Raw genomic sequence first — 23,217 nt, 5'->3', positions numbered from 1 at the left:
GATCGCCTCAAGCTAGGCCGTATGATCGACCGGTCGTTTGTAGGTTGAACGATGAAAGAATTGCCTTTTAAGGGAGCAATACAATTACAGGATGAGAAAAGATTGTCACGATGCGTATGCGTTTTGATGCTGACTGGCAAAAAATACGCTTGTAGGATCGTGAATTGCAATTTTGTCTGAGCCAGTCTCATTTAGTCTAAAAAATTTGACTATAGTTCTTGATCCATTGGATTTCTACTTGTTTTTATTTCTATGAGATGGAACATCCGGCTCTGCCAATTCTGATGAGTTCCAAAACTTTTGGCTGTAGTAATTACTAGTGAGTCTATATTACTGGCCGACGTTGCATTAGAGAAGAAAACGATGAATTTTCAAAGAAAAAAGGTGAAAAAAAAATAGAGCAAACTTACTCAACAAAGCGCTGAGGAGCGTTGCCTCTTACCCTTGATTTTATATTCCATCGAAGTTTTATACGCTAGATTCCTCATAGCCTGGTAACTGTTGCCAGTTGGCTTGTACCTGGAACGACCAGGCCGCTGGAAACAGATAAAAAAACGGGAAAGAAAAAGTTAAAGAGAGACGGACGGATAGAGAGAGAGAGAGAGAGAGAGAGAGAGAGAAAGAGCACGAAAGTTTGACTTTTCCTGGCTCTTTTCCGCCGGTTCATTGAAAACGAACGACACAAACGTTTGGGGATTGGACATGTCGCTTATCAAAGTTCTTCCAGTATAATAAAAATGCAAAAAGAAAAAGTTCCTTGACACAGGAAAAAAAAGGAAATGCGAGAAGCATTCCTGCGAAACGCTACGTCGGCCTTCGTCCTTTGAGAAGTTGAGAATAAAATCTTTACAGAGATGAACCAGTTTTTTGTGATAAAATAACAGCCGGAGTATTAAATCATGATTAAGATAACAAGATTAATGTGATTTTCGGACGTATTTCATATCTGCCTGTTAATTTCCACGATTATTAGCATTGTGCGTTTATGAGGGTAATATTTAGCTCGAAGCTTCCATTGATGTCAAATATCTCATTTGAATATTCCACAAGCGAGAATTTTCCTCGTGATAAACCGAAGGCTTGATGTCGTTTGAATATATTTAGCACCTTTTTCGTCCCTTATCTTTTAGTATCAACGTCGCGATGTTGAAGAAAGATAGTGTGGCTTTTTGATCGAGGGAGCTTGACACAATGCCGGCTAATCTCAAACGAAAAGAAAACTTTTCGATATCAATGCAAATGGGTGAATGATAACTCCGTGGAACAATATATCGGGCTATAAAGGCTTTGTTAATCGTATGCCTCGTTGTCGTACAATGAAACGAGGACTATCCAGCAGTTTAACACAAAGGCTGAACTGCTGCTTTGGCCTCGTGACTCCTTTCCCGTAAGACGTGACTGGGTTACCGGCACTAAATCACGAATCTGATCGTTCGCTTTCTCCGCCTATTCATTCCACCCCATCTGCTTTTCTAGAGAGAGAAAAAGAGAAGGAAAGACACTTACGTGTAGGAACTTTGAACGTATGTTTTGGAGAGCAATGTAACGTTCATGAGGATCGCATGCAACATTCTGTCAGCACATATATCCACCTTTCTTCGTATATATCTAACCCTGTGGTATGCAACTCTCGTTGCAATTATACATACAGGTATATATATTCGACAGCAAATGGATGAACAAAAGTAGGGAGTAGCCAACGTGTGTGTTTCGGTCATAGTACGGCAAGAGGTGGATGGCCTGGCACGATTCCAATTACGGCCTGCCGCGACAGTAGCAGACTGGAATCCGGGCCACTGTGATTCGTTTTTTTATTTTTTTCATTTCTCTTGCCCCGTCTTGCCGCTCTCTCCTTCTATCTCTCGCTGCAAAACTATTCGAACATCTTTTGCGACAAGGATCTACCGCGAGCGGACCGTCCCATGTCCGTTCGCATTTCATAGAACACGAAGGCATCCCTTATTGGAAGGGATGCATCATTCCTAGTGGCAGAAGAGAGGTCTTTCGTTTCGGCCATCAAATTGCAGCCGGAAGAGCTTGGGAGGGAAGCGAGGTAGAAAATTTAATGGACTTGCTCGAAAATTCCGCCGGCTTTACGAGCCACCGAACCAGGCTACTCATACACAAAACACTAAAAGTTGTGGTTTTGACGCTCCTCTGGAACGCAAAGTCCAACTTGTGCGAGGCGTTATAAAGTTCTTTCAACTTTGCTCAAGTAATTTATAAAAGCGGCGTTGTGGATGAGTGTATACGAATGCGCGAGGGCACGAAAAGTTTATGAAACAACAATTTCATCTCGGACGCTCCTCCTCCAGGCTTCTCGACCGTCGCATCCATTTTCGTCTCCAACAGTTTACAAAAATACCAAAATAACGATTGATCCAAATGCCAGAATCGTTCTCCCGTCGTTCCACATCCTACGTCCAATTACACTCCGATTAATACGAAAATTAAAATCGACCGTTTTCCATGAAGGCACTGGTGACCAGGATTACTCGATGCAAAAGAGGAATCAACTGTTTTTGCTCAGCGATACTCGAATGAATTCTACCACGAAAAGGGTGATCGGCTCTTTCTCGTTGTGTGGCACATAATCGATCGGTCTTCCGGCTCGTCGAGCACGCGATGAGAGCAAACGAAAGGACGTGATAGCGATAGGAAACGACGTAGCAGCGAGTGCGAGGGGGCAGGAGACAAGCAGCAGGATTTAGGACGGAGGACATCGGGTCGCCGTTGTTTTACGATCGCCATTTCTGCTCGCCTGATATGCCACTCTCGAAGAAATCCCAAAGCTCTTCGTGTACTCCGTAAACCTACGGTCGATCGTTTCAGGCTTTCCTGCAGTCACTCACGAGGGGTTCTCGCGCGCGCCTGAGTATGCGAAGATGCACATGCACGTGTGGACTTTATGCACAAGCGAGCATTCCTCACGAAGCTTTTGTTGTTGTCCGAGTCGCGCGGAGGTCCTGCTCGTCAAAGTTATGTGTCCTCGTTGAAATAGGAACGTTTCAGTGCTGCGGATGTCCACCGTTACGTAATATATACACACCAGTGCGAAATGTACAAACGCAATCTAAACTAGCACGAAAGGCTACAAATGCACAGTGGGGTCGGGAGCTGCGCTTGTTATCCCCAACGAGCCGCTGACTAACTCAGGGATTTTCATTCGAGATCGTTGAACTCTGTGCAAATACAGTCAGAGCTGAACGTCTGAATATAGAAATACACACGGTCACCGTCATATTATAACGTCTCTGGATGCAGACAACGATGAGAATTCTATGCTGCTCGAACCGAAGCGATCCGCAGGCCCTGATTGCGGACGACAAGCTCCGAAATCCTCCGCTTGTTTCGAGCTACATTATACACACAGCATACTCGATTTCTCGTCACACTAAAATGTTAATCTCACACGTCCTCCTCTGGCTTCCGGAGTTACGAAAACGGAATCCCTTAAAGCTGCTATTAATTTCCTTTCCCCACGCGCGCTACACTCGAGCCATCTTATAATTTATCTCGTGCTGCAACTATCGCTGCTCCCTTGTATACACTCGTGCGATAAAAGAGCGGAAAGCTTGCCAACAGCTGAACTTAAAACTCTTATTTCATTTTAATAATTCTTAGAAAATCCTCTTTCTCTCTCTCCCTCTCCGCCTATTTTCCGTGTGATTTTACCGCCCTTGTATTTTTGTTCTAGCACATTTTTCCTATTCGTGCAAACATTTCCTGCTCGATCCTCGTCTCGAGTGTCTGTACAAAATGGATTTTCTCGACGGTCGCAAACATCAAACTGTTACTGCATTGAACCGCGGGGTGGAAATCTTACTAGAGGATAAAATTACTGTTTATATTCGAAGATCACTTGCCATAAAATGTTGTCGAGGAATAAGTGTTCGATCGGATATTTGTTGGTAAATTTAAAAACCGACGTCTCGTGTGTTCACCCATCACTTTGCATGCAAGTCGAATTTTTTTCGCAGCTCAATTTTCACTTTTCACAGTCGATTTATTGCATATTTATGAAAAAGCGTTTATAACTTCATTCGGAAGAAAAATATTTACGAATTATTTTCATTGATATTAACGAGATTCTCTAAAGCTGCAGTGCCCATTATCGCCCTAATCAACAGTACCGACCTTCCTTCATCAAAATAATTTTTTTTTCAATCCTCTTTCAGTATCCTCCGATTATCTCTTCTCCCTGGATCTATACATAGAATTATCTCCCACCGAGATCATCCATTTCCGTTGAATACTCGAGGAAAACTCGATAAAATTAAGGCATTTGAGAAGATTACTTGCAAAAGGATTTTACAGGGAGTAAGAGAGAGTAGAAATAGATCGAATTCTGCGGAGGACAATGACCCCACGAGTATCCTATGAATGGGCTAATTCTTTTACCCCTTCAATCAGTTCAATTACCAATTTCGCTTCGTTCAATGGCGTTTTCTGTGTTACACAGTTGGTCGCCGAGAATATTTTCGCCTCACTCAGAGCTCAGTCGATTCAATCAGACTCATTTCTTATCGATCGTTGAGTAGATCATGATTGCAGCCATAGATAAAAAATAAAAACGTTTTATTCTCTATATTTTTTCTATCGCCCAATAACGCTTTTTCCAACACTATTTTTTTTCACATCCACGTTTTATCGGATATTCGAAGGCGTTTGTGACTGAGATTTGCGAAAATGTATTCGCCAGTGGAATAGAAATTTCGATGTCATAAAAATCAGAGTCCGGAAATTCGAGAGTTTGAAAAATTGCGTAAAATGGAGCAATCAGACCGGAATTAAAATATTCATGAGTTCCAGCCGCCTGATAAGGCTCGTGGGTTATTGATTGAACGCGAGTGAACGATTCGTTGAATTTGAATTAGTGAGCGTATCGTTGATCGCTGCACTGGAAAAATCTTCACGCAAATGCGTGGGAGTTGAATGGCGATACGCACTTTCGTGTTGGCCGTACGCATGGCTTTTCCGGCCGCATTTATCTTGTTCCTGAGATTCATTAATATAAATAGAGATAAAAATCGGACGTTATAACGGGCCGTTTGCTTCGAATAATCGAGAATTTTTTCTCAGAGTCTCTCACCGCTCGACTCGAGCTTTCCGCGGTCACTCCGAATCCTGAAGGAAAGAATTCCAATCTTTGGTTTCCATCAGCAAGGGAGAGAGAAAAAAGAAGCTCCGGGGTCGATTGATTTCGGACACATCACACCGGAATCGCATTCTCGTTATTGTCATTGTCCTCGTAACGATCTCGCACTTTTTCGTCATTCGTCTCTCCCGAAGCCTGCTCCTGGAAGCGAACATCCGACTTCGATTTTAACGAGTTTTTCATTGTTCACCGAAATCGTAGTTCATCCTTTAAAAGTTTCGTTGGCTCTCGAGCATACGAATACTAAAATTCGTTGCGCTGCACGAGTGATTTATAAAAAGCTGAACGTGGACAACCGTGTCCTTCGATTCTTCGTAATAATATTAATGTTTTGTTGAATTATTTTGAACAGCAGGAGTGCTGCTACCGTTTCCTCCGTTTCAAAAGTCAATCGATTTTGCTGCTGGCGCTGTTCCTGCTGCTGCTGCTGCTGCAGGTGATGCATTGAAAGGATGGAAGGCCAGTCTGGCGTCTGCACTCGCGAAGTTATTCAGCACGTTGAATATTTCAGATAAATGAGCTCGATGAATTCGCCAAACGTTACCAACGGCGGTGTGCATGAGAATCACTGTGTGTAAACACCCAGACGTACCTTGTAATCCGGTGACAATAAAAAGGGCGCAAGTCCGACGAATTAGCATGAAATATTGGATGACTTACGATGCTTCATTGCGAAGGAAGCAATATACACAGCGGGATATCAATTCCACCGTACCGAAGGCATTTTCCAGGCGTACGTTTCATCGTCGCGGATCCTTCGCTGCACACAAGCAATTCCAAAGACGCGGATCACCGATTAAAACGCTTAGCAACACAATGCCGACGAATTTCCATGGCTGAGAATTGTCCGACATTTTAAAAATCGATTCTACCCTCGAGTGGCGATAAGTATTGAACGAGAATTGGAGAGAACAGTGGTGCATTATAGTTTTCAATGCGAAGGGGATCAACGGAATATATACGTGTATAGAAAGACGGCGAAGGGCGGCCAGGGGGCGAGCGGGAGACTGCACGAGGAAGGAAAACTGCAGCGGGTAGACGAACAGGTGGAGGGAGACGAAACAGCACCTACTGAGGAGGGTCGATGTGTACGTGCACTCCCAGGTTCATCGACCCTTTGACAGAGCAGCTCGGTGGCGAGCTGCCGGGAAACTGCAGAAACGAGAGAAATCGCTTGAACGGCTTCATCGCACTATTTCTGATATGTATTTATACACTTTTGCGCGTCTTGATTCGCTCGAATTCGTAGTTTCAATTGTCATCTCTGAATGGCAATTAAAGCAACTACGATCGGCGGCTGTTGCTGAGCTCGTTCCTAAAGCTGTTAAACCGAATGAGCTAGGATTATTTAAAAACCCGTCACTCTCCCGGTCTCGTTAAATTTCGAGCTATTTTCATCGCGCTTATCGCGCGCATTAACTCTTCGAGACGAAAAGTCAAAATTGTTATTCCGAAATCGACTAGTACTTGAACGTGGTTTTTCTCACCGAGGAATGGCATTTGATTCGTTCGCGCGTTCAATATTCTCCCCAATAATCATCACGGTTAAGAAAAATACGAGAAAAATTCATTTTCCACACAACGAACCCAACGAAAAATAGATGAAAGTGGTTTTCTTTCGAGTGCGCCTCTATTCCGGGCACGATCCTCTAAAATTTCAAAGTTTGATGCACGCAGAATCGCGACAGGCGTAAAGCAGCCGTGAAGAATTATTCAAGGCCTCTGCAGTGGGAGGAAAAACATTCGACAATCCCGTAAATAGAGACTGAGAAAGTAGGAGTGCTCCGCGCTCGTCGGTCGCTTGATCTATTCGGGAGCGGGCAAGTGTATTTTCGAAGCGTAGTGCGTCGTCATGACGACGGATCGAGTACGCGATGACGGCGAGTCGGGTGGTTCACCGAGCGTCGGAGTAGCCGCAAGTCGGCGGGGGGAGGGTCAAAAACACGCAAATGTAGCGAGGAGAATGAAGCCGAAGATAAACTGAGGAAACATAATTCGTACGAATTGAGGTATAAATTAATAATGGGGGGGATTGCACGCCCTTTTATTAGCCAGGGAATGTACGAAAGCGCTTTCGGCTGAGGGCCGATACGCGTTGGTTGTCATTACAGAAATGAGAGAGGGCGAGCCCCGACGCGGAGACGGTAAAGAGGCAAAAAGGAGGAAAAAAGGAAGGGCGCAGGAGAAAGAAAGGCAGAAAAATGCAGGGCAGTGGAGCGACGGACGAGAACGCGGGGGGCTTCGGCTGAGAGAGCGAGAGAAAAGAATTTGATGGGGATTTCACAAGATCAAGGAGGATGATATGCGAGACTGGCGCGAGTGAGAGGACGATCGCAGGGGCGAACGTCAGGCCGAGCGCCGGCAGACGCCGCGTTATCACCCGCCGTATATAGAACATACACAAGTTTATATATCTATGAGAAGACAAGCGTGTTATATACACGGAAAGGAGAAATAAATACAGTTATAGGCGGTGAGGGGACTCGAGAATAGTGTATACACGGTAGGGCATGCACACCTTGACGAGCGAGGCGCCGAAGTTGCTCGACCGCTGCCGAAGCGAGGCGATTGCGTCGCGAGGGCAACCACGTTTCTCGCCGCTGCCTACTACTACCCTCAGTTTGTCGTGCGGACGCGGGTTGAGTCGTGAAACTCGCGGAGACGTTCTCGGTCGCGCGCGCCCTCGTGCCTAAAACTTACTCTCACGGTGTAACGTGACGGTTCGTAACGAAAATTTCCACACCGAGAACGACTGCGAGTATAAATAAATAAACGGTAAGCATATAAAATCGCGTGCGCTTTAAATTTGCGATAACGCGCGGTGACGAACGATCCTTTCGAAATCTAAAGAGCCGCGTGTACGAGTGCGCGAGTGAGTGCCTGCTGTGAGTGCTTCAGTGTCAGTGGCGACAATTCATTTTTATACTTACTATAATAAATCGTTCGCGTGTTTTATACGAAATGCGTTGAGAGGAGATCAAGCAACGACGTAGCAACAAATTTGAAACATGGGATAACTCCCTCCCGTCTTCGCTCAAAGGGTGAAACAGAAATATCGTCGAAGGCATGCCCGAGGATGCGCTTAGACACGGCGCCAACGTCGGCGGACACGAGGATTCTCTTTTTTCGTGATTAATCTTCTCTCCCTCGATCCTTTCTTTCACTCTCACTTTCTTCTTTCCTATCTTCATCTCCTTATTCTGTCCCCCAATCGCTGTCCCTCTTCACTTTCTATCTCTCCCTCTCTTTGCCTCGACCAGACTGGAGGGCTCGAGATTACGATTTCTCGTCGTGGATGACGCCCGACGAGACTGGCAAATCGACTGCTGATAGGTGAGTCGACACGGTGGAATTGAGTTAAGAGCAACGCAGCTCCGAATATCGTCACGCGCAAACCCGTGATCGAACGTCGAATTGTTTTTATCCCCTCTGCTACCGGTCCGTGCGACGAATAATTGAGTTTTCCATTCGCCAGCAATATTGGCATGTGTACGGAATTCCCGTTTCTTAAAAGCCGGTATTATTGATAATTCGGAGCGCCGGCTGCTTCGATATCGGTGCGTTTTGTTCCCAGCACGTGGTACTGTACAATGGCGGTAGTTGCGGTAGTCCGCTCGGCGGGGACGGAAGTGGTGGCGGGTAGTAGTGACGCTCCTCGTTGTGTCGGACGCGCCCCCGTGCCGTGCATATAACTCACCGGCGAGAACTGCCGACGCGAGACACCCGTCACGCCACATTCTTAAAAGTAATAATGAACCGAGTTGTGACAGAACTTTCATTAGCGGGGAACAAAAATACAAAACAAAGGAAAAATAAGATTTAACGAGAGCGAAAAGAAATTATTGCGAAGAGAAACGCCAAGAGAGGAGAAAATAATGGCCCCTTTTTTCCTGGAACGCGCGCGTGTGTGTGTGCGCGCGTAACCAACATTCGTTTGGGGTCGATTGCAATATTTAATGCCGAACGTATTTGTCAGAAAAATAAATTTATGAGGAGGGAAAAAATTCTCGGAATGGGACGATTCGATTTATATTTCATGGACGCGCGTACGACGTGCGTTAAAATTACGCGGAGACAGCGTCGCAATTTATTCGTTAATACAATATTTACACGAGGAATACGCGAGTGTGCTTCGATCAACGCGACTCTCGGAGGCTTTTTTTAATATTCATTTTCTTTTTTTTTCATTAATCACTCTTCTTCTGTCTTTCCAATCTTATTTTTGTTGGATGGCCCGCGTGCGCACTTTCTCTCGGTAAAATCCGAGCATGCAGTGACAGCAGAATTCTATTTTTAAAACAACGTACGTGTGCTTTTTTATTCTGCGTGTCGATGATTCAAGTCCCGAGCTGAGAGCCAACGCGTTGCGCTCTACGAGATATTTGGCAGGGTCTAAAGCTAAAACTTCTTCGTGTCGATGCACTCGCGAACGACTCCTCTGCTACACCAATGAACTCTCGCTCCCTCCTCTCGTCGTCTCACCTCCTTCTTTCGCTACTGTCCTTTGCTATTTGAAACTGTAAACTTGGGAAAAAAACCTTTGAGCTTCGCGTGTCAACGAACTCCCAGGTTTGCATCATGTGTTCATACTTTCATACGAAAACTGAGCACGTTGAAGGCTTATGGATGATTTTTTTCGTCGGTTTTCAAGAGATACAAGCGCAAAAGAATTGAACAATTTTTCTGTAAAATTGAAATACACTCACTGAAAAAATTCGTGTCCAATTTGACAATTCTCTTATTTCATCCATTCGAATTTCACGAAACGAATTATCTCTACATATCGCGAGGGATTGATTTTTTCCTAAATTCCAAAAAATATTATAAATTAGTCAGACTCCGCGAGAAAAAACGGTGACAACGCTTTTTCCTATTCGTCGTATTCGTGATCGCGAAAATGCCCGCATTCAATTGGCTACCTCAGCTCGACTATTTTGAGAAAAAAGATGAAAAAGTTCCGCAGGAAGCTTTGCTTGTTCGGCTCATTAAAATCGTCGAAATATCCCTCGCCGCGTTGATTCTGAGGGCACGGAGAATCGTCGGAAAAATTTCTTTCTTCCATTTCATCATCGTATCCGTGACACTGCCGTGCGTTCTCTCCTTTTCCACTTTATCCGCATCGCTCTTTCCCTCTTTCAAGAATATCAACGGGAGAATATCGAATATTTTCCCAGCACTAATAAGGTCGAGTCTCACGCGGATGAGCATGTTTTTAACGAGTTGGCCAAAGTTTCTAGAGAGTGTTCCGAGTTCCCATCCTCGAACTTTGACCGAAAATCTTGGATGCATGAAAAGCGTTTGTTTTTTCAACTTGGAGTAACCACCTTTGCTCACGCGCTGATTTCAAAACAACGTCACAGAACCAGGAAGCATGAAAATTGAATGAATTTTAAAAACTCTACAAAAATTCCGAGTGACCTGAACAAGAAACGATTGCCAGACAGGAAAATCTCCACGTACGAATGCGGAGCAAAAAAAAATTCGAACGAAACCCACGAATGCCCAATACTCAATGAAAATCAGCCCAAAAATCATGGTTTCCATCAAAACCCCATTCAAAATAATGCTGGTCCTATATTCCACTCTGTTTTTTATTTATCGTCTTATTTTCAGCCATGATTTACATTGTCTCGTGACCCACATAACCCAAACCTCCCTAACACGATCCACGAAAGCCTAAAAAGCAGAAGGTAGTATAAAAAAGTGATCGGAAAGGAGGATAGAGTTGAAGCGAAGCCCTTCTGTTTGTTAACGGAGTATGTATACATATTTACCAATGCCTAACTACCCTATCCATCTATAATGCATCGACGCCACAAGGGTTTTCAAAGCTTTGTTCGTAGCCAACCCTCGCAGAGTGTGCGAATCGATCGTTCTCCATCGAGCCATGATAATCATTAGAAAAAATCGACCTTGTGCATTTCGTCCTCTGTACATAAATTTCATCGATGTTTCGTGATGTTCTTTTATAACAGTAAAGATCCACACTTTTTCCTTTCATCGCAGTGGACACAGCGAGTGCCGTTCGTTTTCCATTGTCGCACGTAAGCAATGTCAAGCCGTATTAGAGGAGCTTCAGGTTCTAGGGGACGTTAGAATAACTCGATGCAGAGTGATCGAGCAGCGTTTATTCACGAAAACAGGAGCTGCTGCGATCAGAAACCGCAGCTAAATACGGAACTAAATCCTTTCGTTCGTTCGTTCATTGGGTTTGATCCGAGCTTGCGAAAAGTTCGTCATCTAATTTGAGATCGACTCGAAAAGCACGTGGGAGGAAATTTTACTGGGCTGTAAAAAAATGGGGTATGGAAGAGCAAAAAAGTATTGAGGGCACATTGTACTCGCGGGAAACAGTGCTGGCTACGTGACGGAGAAAAGAATGAGAAATGAGGAAAAACGAGGAATACGTCAATTACGAGGGACGATGCGCGCATCGATAACGTTATCTATGCAGACGCGAATTTCCATAGAGTCTCGGGCGCTTGAAGCAACGAAATTTATGAGCGTCGCTTGCAACAGACGCTCTTGTTCTCTCTCCGTCGTTCCTCATTGCCAGCAGTAGCTTATGTGAGAGGAAAAAGCAAAAGCGCATAAAAAAGGAAAGAAAGGAAGGTGTTAACCGCTCACGCAACCCGCCGGCTCCGAGGCAACCGGGGTGAACGCGAAAAGCTAATGAACCTTCGTGAACACAACGCTGGCGTTACACTTTTTTCGAAGCCTCGCAGCATTCTCCTATGCGTCGATGTGTGTCAGTAACTTTTAACGAGATTTTTATCTCCCAGGCGCGTGTATATGCGGGTTGAACGATTCAGAAAAAATCCATAGGTATTCGTGCACCCGAAGAAAAATTCTGCATTCATTTCTCCTGGCAAGTCTACGACTCGAGAAAAAAATGAGCGCATAGTTCCACGACATTCAAGGGTGCTGGCAAAAATAATGCAAACTCTGCACCCTCGCGTGAGATTCACGCAATCACACTCTCCGACGATTACGTTGCGAGAGCTCATAATATAGCTACGAAAATATGAACGCGAAGAAAACGAAATATTTTTTCGATAAGAATGATCGCCAGGTATGAGAACACAAGAGCAATATTAGGTACGAGGGAGAGATGAAAATTCGCCGGGGAGGCGCCGTACGGACGAGCCATTAGTACGACCGAAACAATCAGGACCTCGAATCGAACGGAAATGAAAAGAACGAAATAGTATTTTGTTTCCGAACCCCTCACTTAACTGCAAACGAGTTCAATTTATATTTCTCGTATACCTATAAATAACGCCTGAAGATACGATTCCGCTTTTCAATCGTTCGTACATTGTCCTTTCGTATTTTTTTCGGTCACTGCACGAGATTGAGTAAATGAAAAAAAAAGGGGGAAAAAAACACGAGGAAATAATAAATATAGGAACGTAGGGGAAAAACAGAAGCGGGGAAAATGGGGTAGAGTGTTGGTTCCGTAGTCTGGAGTCGTGCAAATACTCTCGAATGGAAGTGCGATGGGAACGAACGCAGGATGGAAGAGAGAGGGAGAAAGAAAAAGCTACCGGTGTCCGGAGCTTTCGCGTTGTCGATATACTCAGAGACAGAGAGTGTAGAGAAGTGGATGTAGCTGTGAAGTGCAGAAAAAAACAACGAGGGGAAAGAGCGAAAGAGAAAGCGTGCGAGAGAGAGGGAGAGGGTGAGAGCAAAAGCTAGCGAGGAGAGTGGACGGGGCAATGGAAAAAGTGTCGGTCAGGCACGAACCCCTCTGCGGTTTTGTAATAGACACGTCGATCCATAAGTTCATCCCCTTTTCCACCCTCTCCTGGCGTCGCCCTCCTTTAGCTGCCTACAATAGCTTACATTACAGGTCAAGAACGGGAGCAGGGAATGCGGACGGAAGAAAAAATCGCATTTGATGCCCTGAGAAGCTCGAGCGATGGAAAAAGATTTTTCACCCGGAGCGTCTTCGCTGCGATCCCAAAATGAGGCTAGAGAAAACGACGATAACGAGCGAACTTTTGGACGAAAAATCGGTCGCGTTATCGCGATTCGATAAACAAATTTATCGAGTGCAATGCAACGACGGGCCGGCTGCACCGAATCAACTCGTCGAAAATCGATTCTGTCTCCTCTACGAATATATCCACGAAATTTTTCCGAGCCGTTTCATCACACGCTTCATCGATTCATTATTTTCCCAAGCATCCGAATCGAAATATAAGGAATAAGGTTAAATGAAAACGACACGAACAGATGCGAAGAAAAAGTCAAGATTCGGGGATATAATGTTGGTGAGCTCAAAGCTCGAGAGTCGAGGCCGCAGAACTTCGGGAATAACGCACGACTTGCCGCGGTATTTCACAGTGATTTATAATACGATACGAGAGTTTCACATGCAGAAATCCTTAATGGCGCTTGGCTATTACGCGTTAGCGCAGCTCGGGGACACTCTAAAAGTTAGAATTATCCAGACACGAATTTCATAGTTTCGGTTAAGAATATTTGAGAAGTAAATGCATGTGAGAGCTCGAGAAATTTACGAAATTTATCGACGCTCAAAGAGCGATGAAATTGCACTTTGTTTTCATCAGTTTTTTTTTTTGCAATGGTCGATTATTTCACTAGCAAGCCTTCCGAAGGAATTTTTTACGGCGGAAACTGTCACATATTATTATATGATCCACCAAACCAACATCACTTTTATCGTTCGAACACTCACAGACTTGAAATAGGGCAACAATGCCGCAATAAAATAATGTGAATTATGGTTGAGAGAAGCGAGGTTAATTAGAAAGTTTGGAGCGAAAGTGATTATTCAACTGGCAAGAATGTATCAAAACTTGGAGTTCGTTAATGAAATTTGTTATGAAAATTTTACTTTCTCAAGAGATTAAGACGATTTTCTATTTGTGGAAACATTATCTTTTATTTGTATTTCAAGGGGAAATTCTGTACGCAACGAATACGATGAGAAATTGGTGTATAAAGGAAGTTGGAGGAGTGTTTTATTGAGGCTTTAGAGCCACGTGAAAATTTCTGTTGAAAGCGCATCGCGTAATATGCATGGGCAAAGTTTTTCGGCCCGATAATGAAAAATCTCTTTACGAGGAAAACACGCAATCCGTGTGCCTCACACTGACATCGGAAGATGGAATAACGAGCAATAAAATGGTGAATTTACGTACAGACAAAACCTGTGGATCGCGTAGGCGTATTAGAACTCAACTTGGAATCTTTCAGGAGTGAAGCATTGGAGAACGGCTCGGGTATTTATACAGAGAGCCAGAAACGTTATTTCAGAAGGTAAAACCGGAGAATGCAGGACTGATTGATAAAAGCATTTAAAAGTTCATGAACACAGGAAAGCAATCTTTCATCCCGCTCTCTCTCTCTCTCTTCGGGCGCCTTATCATTCACACCGACCAATGAAAAAGTCGACACTTTCCGTTTGATTATATACTTTCAATCTGTGTGCACTCGAGCATTTTTCCTTTTTTCGCGCTGACACTCGCTCGCTCGACTCGAAAAAGTATGAAAGCCTACAAAATACAGGAAGAAGTGTATCGGAGCCTCCGGTAATGCAGGCAAATATTCATCTATTCATTCATGAAAGCTCGATAAACTTAACAAAAGCTCTCTGGAATAAAAAAAGGAACGTGGAGGTCCAGAGGCCTGCTGCAACATTTTAACAAAGAATTTTTCAGATCCGTTGACTCGCTGATCCAATTAGTTCTTTTTGCAGTGTTTTTCTCCTGGGCGTTGTAAAAGCAGAATCGACTTTTTATATGACGCGAAACTCGTTGGGGGAAAAAAAAATTTCGGTCTTTTTTCAGCCGTTGATTGGATTCGATGAAAATAAAAAAAGCGGCGATATCTTGGCTCGAAAACTTGATGATCGATTGAACTTGATTGGATGCCACTTATTCGTTGATCCTTCGGAAACAAATAAATCCAGTTGACTCGCGAAGACTCGCTGAGAGTCGATCGTTAGCGTCCGCGCTGGATTTTCATGCCGCGTTGGCCAATGGAGCGGGATCCAGCGGCGTTACTCTCGTGCCAACGGTCCATGTATCATTCTCTCGAGTAAAAAATAGTGAAAAAAAGTAAATTTGCATTCGTCACAATCGGCTGCAGTCTCATACAAGCACCGGAACGTATTTTTATTATGCGTTTGCGAGCACATGCATCATCCGACGAGTGTGGAATACCGATACACGGAACCCCGACCCCGAATCGATCAGCGGTGCGAGCTCTCCTTGCATCCATGCCATTTGGGCCGGTTTGCTGGGAAAACAAAGTTAGGGGAGAGTAGTATGCCCGAGAGGGTTGTATGCACCCGACGGCTCTATTCATAGCTTGCACACAGCATCAACTTTTTTGCTGCAGCATGAAAACGAAGTAAATGGAAACTTCTGACGCCTTTATAATGTTTTCGGCCCCGAGAAAGCTTCGGCAAACGTCGAGGCGAGTTTTTCTGGCTGCAGGAGTTTTTATAAATTGATGAATGAACGAGTACGATCTCGGAATACCAACGAGGCTCGCTCTCGTATAAGAACATACGTGGGAACGAACATTGTGAATAAAATTCTCAGTATTTTCTCCCAAGACGAGCACGACCGTCATAAATTCTAATCGCAAATTCGAGGCGTTGGCTCAATTTATGATGAAAGGTGTTCGGATAATCGGGCTATTGAACGCTCCGCAAGATCCACCTTGACTCGAATATTCTTGGAAAGTAGCACAAGAGGCAGTTTTGAACAAACGAAGATGAAAATAACTGGAGGTTTGCGTTCGGGGATAACCATGCGGCTATATCTTCGGATTAGAGTGGGCTTTAAAGAGAAGATACAACTCTCGATAGGCAATTACGATGGAAAGGAGTGGAGAGTGGTACAAATGAGGGGCAAAGTCGAGAGAGAAAGAGGCTGCGATAGAGAGCTCTGCTCGAAAGGTAATTGTAGCATCCTTGCTGGCTAAATTGGCAGAGGAAACAGTGAAGTACGAGATGTACGACCGCATCGCTTTTGACATTGGGGCTTCGTATCTCGATCGTTCGAGTTCCAATTCTTCAAATTCTACCACTGAATTCCCAGAATTGTCGCATTTTCCCCATTCATTCAACGACGCGTGGGCTTGTATGCCCAGTAAATGGAGAAGTGATAAGCAAAACTCGGTCAAGAGTCAACCGTGACGTTCCCACAAGCCCGAGCGTCCATATCGCTCTGGCAACTATTTTTCGTGATCGAACATGTGGAAATAATAATTGTAAAGTCGATTCGTCGTTCCCCTTGCTTCCTTGCCTCCTCTCAAATTCGACGGTGTTCTTTCACCTCGTACATGTGCGTGACTCGCTTGAGAATAAATTTAACAGAAAAAATCAATCTTCATTTCGACCGTGCATTACTCCTGATCAGAGACACCAGCAGCTGAAAATTCTCTTGGAGAAAATGACGCTCGAGTCGGTAGCTTCGTGTCTCGTTGTTGCGAACTTTTACCCACCAATTCACCGTTCATTTAACAAACTCATTCCTCAACTTGGCATTGAGCGAAAAAAGGGGCTCGGACGACAAAGAAAAAGCCGAAATTCTCCATAAGTCATCGTCATTATGACGCTATTAATAAAGCCTATGAAAATAAATGCTTTGGCGCCGCTCCAAAAATGCTCACCGGTTTATTTTTAAACCCATCAAGCCCCGTGTATTTCGTGATTCTATATATATGATCTATGACTTGGATAAACATATGAAGAATATAACTCGTCCATTGGCAAACGTCGAGCGTGAGTTTGGCCTGACGTGCCAGAAAAGTGAACAGGAAAAGCCTCGGTGTCCACGAAAAATCTCGGCAAGAAGGAAAGCGTGAAGAAAAAAAATGATGTTTAGTGGCAGATTGAAGGGATTTTAATGTAGATTTCAATTGAATTTACACGGACGAAATAGCCCGCGCGTAATCGGGGGGAAATCGGCAGTGAGGGAGGATCGAACATCGGTGTGTGTAAATGGTGAAATGAAGAGTAGATAATTTCGTGTAACATTACACAATTTCACGGGGAGTGTGCTCCGGTTTGAAACAGTGTAATCCACTCGGGCGTGACATTATCACACCCTTGGGGACAAAAAGCTTTCCTGAACCGAGAATGTCGAGGAACGGGGGAGGTGCGTATGTATACAGCTCGTTCTTACTCACAAAGAATTTTCTATTCATAAACCTTGATCTTGGGGGGATGTGTGGACGCCTCATTAATGAAAGTGAGTGGGATTCCGCATGGCTTGACAATGCTGGTAGTCGTCAAAAGCTTCAGCCCCCCATCTAGGCACGACGACGATGTTTTCAATGGGTATATTTACGACCTTTCTCTTTTAGGAAGTAACATGGAAAAGAAAGAAAAAATAAAATAAACGGAACGGAAAATGCGCTGGGGGAAATAGTATATTACACTACAAGTGCAGAAAGTTTGAAATTCTGCTTTCAAACGTCTGCCCGTGTGGTGTATTTTTCTTTACAGCCGGTCGAAAGTACGTTTTTTCCGAAATGTGCATCTATCGATAGAAGATGTCTCGATGCCTGCCCCGACATTTGCGGCACGAGCGAAGCTAGTGCCGGCTGGTCGGGGGGGCAGGCATCAATACAAGAAAAAGCAAATATGATTAGAGTGAAAAAAGAACAATAATGAGTTCAGACTATTGTGCCATTTTTTCATTTCAGGTTATAAATAACGGAACGTGTATAAATAATCGAACGATACAATTATTATAGTTTAAAGAAAGCTATGTCTAGTCGTCTGGAAACCGTTCGAATAAGGTTATGTTATCAAAACAGCGCTCAACTGCTACAAGTCCGGACGGTCCAAACGAATAACATACGTTTATTCTTGATAATATATAACTTGATTGTTTATATGAATACTTGCTTTCCTATGCACCTGAAAATAGATCATTGTTCCGGACGACTATATTCATTTCATCATTCCGATTACATTATTTTTTGCCGTCGCATCGATTTCATCTGGAAGAATAAATGCATGTTATTCGTCCGGACTAGTAGCAGTTTAACACTGTTTTGATAACATAACCTTATTCGTACGGTCTCCAGTCGACTAGACACACAGACTTTTTGAGAAACTGTGTGGGCAATATCGATTCAAACGTCAAACGTCAAAAAAATAATCACGTCAATAAAATTATGTCAAACCTTTCGGAGTGCACAAAAAATTGTTTGCTCCCGCCGAGACAAATGACGCGTGTGCAGTTTTGACAGTGCAGAAATGTTATACTTTCGATACTGAAATTGGTGCAAAAACTGCGTACTTTCGACCGAGGTGTAAAGAAAAAACGTTTGACAGACAACATTTATTCGTCGGTCTCTGGCCGCTGAGACGTCTCCGTGTTTTTTACTGTCAAGACACTTAAAATCCATTTGTAGCTTATTCTCATTTTGTTGATTGAGATTATCTCAAAAGAATGTCAGAAATTTGTCAAATAACTGAGTTTCGTGTCAATCCGCAGTGCTCAGCGACAAACGGAAATTCGAAGTTTGCACGAACGAGAGAAACACAGATGAGAAAGATCGTTCCTGATTTTTCTTCTTTTATTTTGCCAACCTTTCCATTCTCACTCTCGAGCATGACAACAAAAAATTTACACCTGAAGTTCTGTGTGCTCTTCGTAAAAAGGCTCCTCGTTCTACGTATGTTTATATTTGTTTTTTTGATGGATATGCGGAACGAGGATTTCAAGAAGGAGAGATCCCGCTGCCGGAAAACTCATGTGTGGCCTCACTCACAGTATCCCCTTGTGCCATGCACGAAACGCTGAGCCAAGGGCCCAGAGATTGTGTGCGAATAACGCGAGCGGCATGAACTAATGAGTACGAGGGAACGGGTTAAAAGCATCCGGTCGACGAATCTTCTTTTCTCGTGCTCCCCGCGGTACCGAGCTTTCCCCGGTGACCGGAAACTCTCCATGTTGTTGCTTTTCATCCTACCAATTGTCCTCGCGACGGTCGTTATTTTTTATGCTCTCTCTCTCTCCGTCTCTCTTTCCTCTCTTGGAAAATTTCACTGCGAATTATTCTTGCTCTCAAGGCTGCCTCCTCGAGTCTCTCTAATCCAGTTAATTCCGCATCAAAGCAGATGTTTTTCTCCGACGTTCCGAATTCTCAGAATTATTTTTAAGCTCCGAGTTTCAATGTCGTGACGTTCATTTCTTCTTACACTGCGACCCATTCTTTGACATGGTTTGACCGATTAAAAAAGACTCTGTCAGTCGATTTTTGCCATCGCCCTGCGTAGGCTGACAGAGTCTTTTTTTAATCGGACAAACCATATCGAGGAATTTCGATTTCGAAAATTCCAAGCAAGGCTAGTCAACTGATTCGTATTCTTAAGGGAAAACAACCAAGAAAATTAGAAGTTTACGGATAAAGAATCATTTTTGCAAACGCTCTACCTCCTCGCGATTCACTTTAATTGACCACTCACCTTTTTTTCATCTTGTAAATTATATTTATCGATAATTATTCGAAAATTCGGATCCATGCCAGCCCCCAGTTGGTTTCCCCTTCGCCAAAATCACAGGTCAAGTAGATTTCTTTGAAAAAACCTAAGAATTGAGAGCCGAAGAAGCAACGAGGGATGTGAAGCTTCCAAAGTTCGTACTTTCAAGTCCGAGGTCCAGAGAACGAAAATCCATTGACGAGGAGCATGAACTCCCCTTTAACGTAGCATTCATTCGAACGTGTACGACATGCGGCGAGCATATATAGCGATCTTATGAATCGCGATATACGACGAGGCATGCTGGGAGAGGCAAGCTGGAACGTGTGGGTATAGATGGCATGTGCAGCCGGAGCGAGAGAGTCAACGCGAGCAGGAGCGGTCAGTGGTGCACGGCTGAATCGAGGGGGTATAGATCAAAGCTTGCGATGCGGAGTTTGCATCGCGAGTGAGAGGCAAAAAGCACACCCGTCGCGCAATCGATTGCCAACGCAAATGTACAGCGAAACATCCATTGACAAACTGGGCTATTAAACAGCTTGTGTTTTGACTATTTCACGGATACGTGATCGGGGGATCTCTGCTGTTTACCGATCGAATATACGCTCTGTCAAAATTTCACGTCCGCCGGGTCCGCTGCGATGTGTATTGTTTTTTCGGGCAACCCAAACGAGCTTTCAGCAGACAAGTGTCATTCTTCACTGGTGTTTTTATCGAATCAAGCGAAATTACGGCTCGCAGAATTCGAAGGTTCGCTGTTGATGGGAAAACGAGAGTTTTTTGAGAAATATTTTTTCGTTCAAGGCATCGAGCGTATTTTATGATGTTTACGATACCATGCGACATTTTGTAGAAAATACAATTTATACGTACAATCGTGTTCGTCGAGGAAACAAAAAGCTCCCTCAAAAGCTTCGGGGCCGTAATGAGATCTACGCCAGGTTGGTATACAATGAATTATTATTGTTAGTCGCGTGGTGGGACTGCGCTTTTCCTACTCTCACCGCCTACTCCCATTCCCCCTCGCTTCCTCTCGCCCCTTCGCCACCGCAACACGGGAAATAGGGTGTAACTTGTTAGGAAAGAATCGTATGTGGCCGGAGCGCAGCCCCAAATGCGAGTACGAACGTCGCTTGCTGTAATTGGGAATTTCGTGATGATGGACAATAAAGCCACGGGTCGGCTACACTCGCGTGATAAGAAATTCATGCTGTGTTATAACTGTGTTGTAACCCGATACTATGCACTCTGTAATTAGCGATTTACACTCCACTAATTGTTGCGGTCCCCACGCATCGATCGGTCCCATCTTCTTTACGTCATTTCCACACAGGGAAAATTGAGAAGTAAAAACCGAGTTTGAACATTTTTACAGTGCAAAATATCGAGTCTCATTTGAAGGAAAAATATTTCAAAGGATTCGCGCTCCTTCCTGACCTCCGTCGGGTCGAGGGTGGGTTTTTACCATTCGATTCGTTCCGTGCATCAAAGTAATGGGTTTTCGATAGAATAGAAAGCAAACAGAAAGTGTTTGGCAAGTGTTGCCATTGGTTATTTTGAAAACACACGCAGTTCCATTCGCAAATTGTCGTTTGGCAACAGCAGCGGGTCAAGCTCGTCTTTGACAAGGGCATAAAACATTGACTAGTCAAAATGGACGATTGTGAAAGGAAAATGGGTTCAGACGAACGATCGACTCTGAAGCAATTGTCGCTCAGTAAATGTCGATTCGATGAGAGTACTTCTTTAGTGTGTTTTGATCTCACGGAGGCAGAAAACACGCAGAAGCTACCAATTAATCTAATGGCTCAAGCACACCGGATAATTTCTAATGAAATTCACATTTTGTGGCGATTCGACCCAAATGTCAAATTTGCTTATTTTTGTCAGAATATTGACAGCCGAAAGGTCAAGTTTAATCGAAGACATATTCTCACACGAAATATAAATTCCACTAATAAAATTCGAGTAGCGAAGGCTCCGTGGTCGAGAATTTGAGTGTTTCACGAGCGATCTTTCGCGTAGCGAACCGAGTGTGAGCGTCCGTTGGAAAAATCTTGAAATATTGACTCGTGCCGTAGTCGGTAAGAGATTTGTTTATGCTCGAACCCCGTCGGTTTTCCAGCGACACATTATTCTTCGGTTCAACAATGAAACACTTTCACCAAACGTCATCAGAGCTCGAAATATTCTCTTTATGAGAGGGCGCGTTGAAAAGTATATTCGTGTAGGGTTATAACTAGATGAGAATAAGGGTAGTTGAAAAAAATGGAGAGCAATATAGAGCACGTGGATAAAGATGTCACGGACGTATGGCATTATTGCCCTCGAGTTGCGCTATAGTCGAGGATCGCGATATTGCACACGGAGCGAGGTAACGCATTGGTACACTTTTGTGTCCATATTTCCTTCTCTTTTTCTCGCCGTTGATGTCGCGCAGTCGAGGTAGATCCACATGAAATGAATTTGAACGAGCAAAAGGGCGTGGGAAATCGAATTTCTCAGGTTAAAGTGGCGCTCGAGACCTTTAAAAATAGTGTCTTTTAACGTCGCGAAATTGTCAAGGGACGAGATGCCACAGAGAGTGAGGTAGAAATATGAGTGGTGCTATCCCAGGCCTTATATAGGCAAACAAGAATATTTAGCTTCAGGTCTTATAACCGCCACTTACGCGTCGCGGCTATAGTCGTAGAAAGAAAAGTCTGTCAGTGTGACAGCGAGCCATTAGAGGATATAACTTTTATCACGTGCCCCCCGCTCGTCGAAACGCTTACTTTCATCGTCCAGCAGCGCCGCCGGTGACGTCGTAAAATTAGAATCCGACTATAGGTCATCAATGCTGTAAAAATAGCGAGGCAATAGCTCCTCTGAGTGAAGATAGGAAAAAATCATTGAAAAACGTTGTGTGGGTCGCTGTCAATAAACCGAAAAAACATCGCTCGCGATTTTGTGAGACGACGAACTACATTACGGAAGCAATTCGCATCGAGGGGCACAGTAAATAAATGAATTTCGCATTGCAAGCGACACATGTAATTCCGAAGTTCGTTCAGAGCAAATCAGACATGTTTATTTGATTGCACAAGTAAAATGAAACGAAACGTATAATGTTCAATATTGAAGAGCAGAGGCAATTTCATTAAATTACAAAATGTTTAAAATCCAAATAGTATGAATCGTTATTTCCTGCGCGGAGGCACATGCTCGTTTTAATATATCGAAGCACGATACGTGCTGCTCGACCATCGATGCTCTTTTTGTGCCCGACTTTCTCTCTATTGCTCGGTATACATAAGTAAGTATACGCTATACAGGGATAAAAGTCATGCACACATCTATAAATAAATGTGTAAAAGTAACGTGTGTCTGGAGAAGCACAAAAATATTGAGCCGTAAGAGAGGTGAGTGGAGAAGAAAAAAGAGACATCGAATTCGAGATTGTATCGTTTCGTCTCACGTCCCTTAATCGTAATCCTTTTCAAACAGCTCCTTAACGTTATTTCCTCCTTATTTTTCTGTGCCTCGCACAGTCCTTAATATCACCGAGCTTTTGTCTGTGGGAGAACACGCCAAGAAGCAA

The 23,217-nt window shown here is 43.9% G+C and overlaps 1 protein-coding gene across 2 annotated transcripts in view; it reads left to right on the top strand.

Moving 5' to 3' along the window:
* Positions 1–7,797: 7,797 nt before the first annotated feature.
* The window catches only part of SK (small conductance calcium-activated potassium channel), a 126,368-nt gene continuing 110,948 nt past the window's right edge, over positions 7,798–23,217 (top strand). For both annotated transcript variants that reach the window (XM_043429309.1, XM_043429308.1), the window contains exon 1: positions 7,798–8,491. The gene's annotated coding sequence lies outside the window, so the exon portion shown is untranslated. The remainder of the gene's footprint in view (positions 8,492–23,217) is intronic.

This window comes from Venturia canescens, chromosome 9 (assembly GCF_019457755.1).
Source record: "Venturia canescens isolate UGA chromosome 9, ASM1945775v1, whole genome shotgun sequence".
Taxonomy (NCBI): domain Eukaryota; kingdom Metazoa; phylum Arthropoda; class Insecta; order Hymenoptera; family Ichneumonidae; genus Venturia; species Venturia canescens.
Note: the sequence above shows the minus strand (reverse complement) of the source record. Positions and strands in the feature narration are given on the sequence as shown.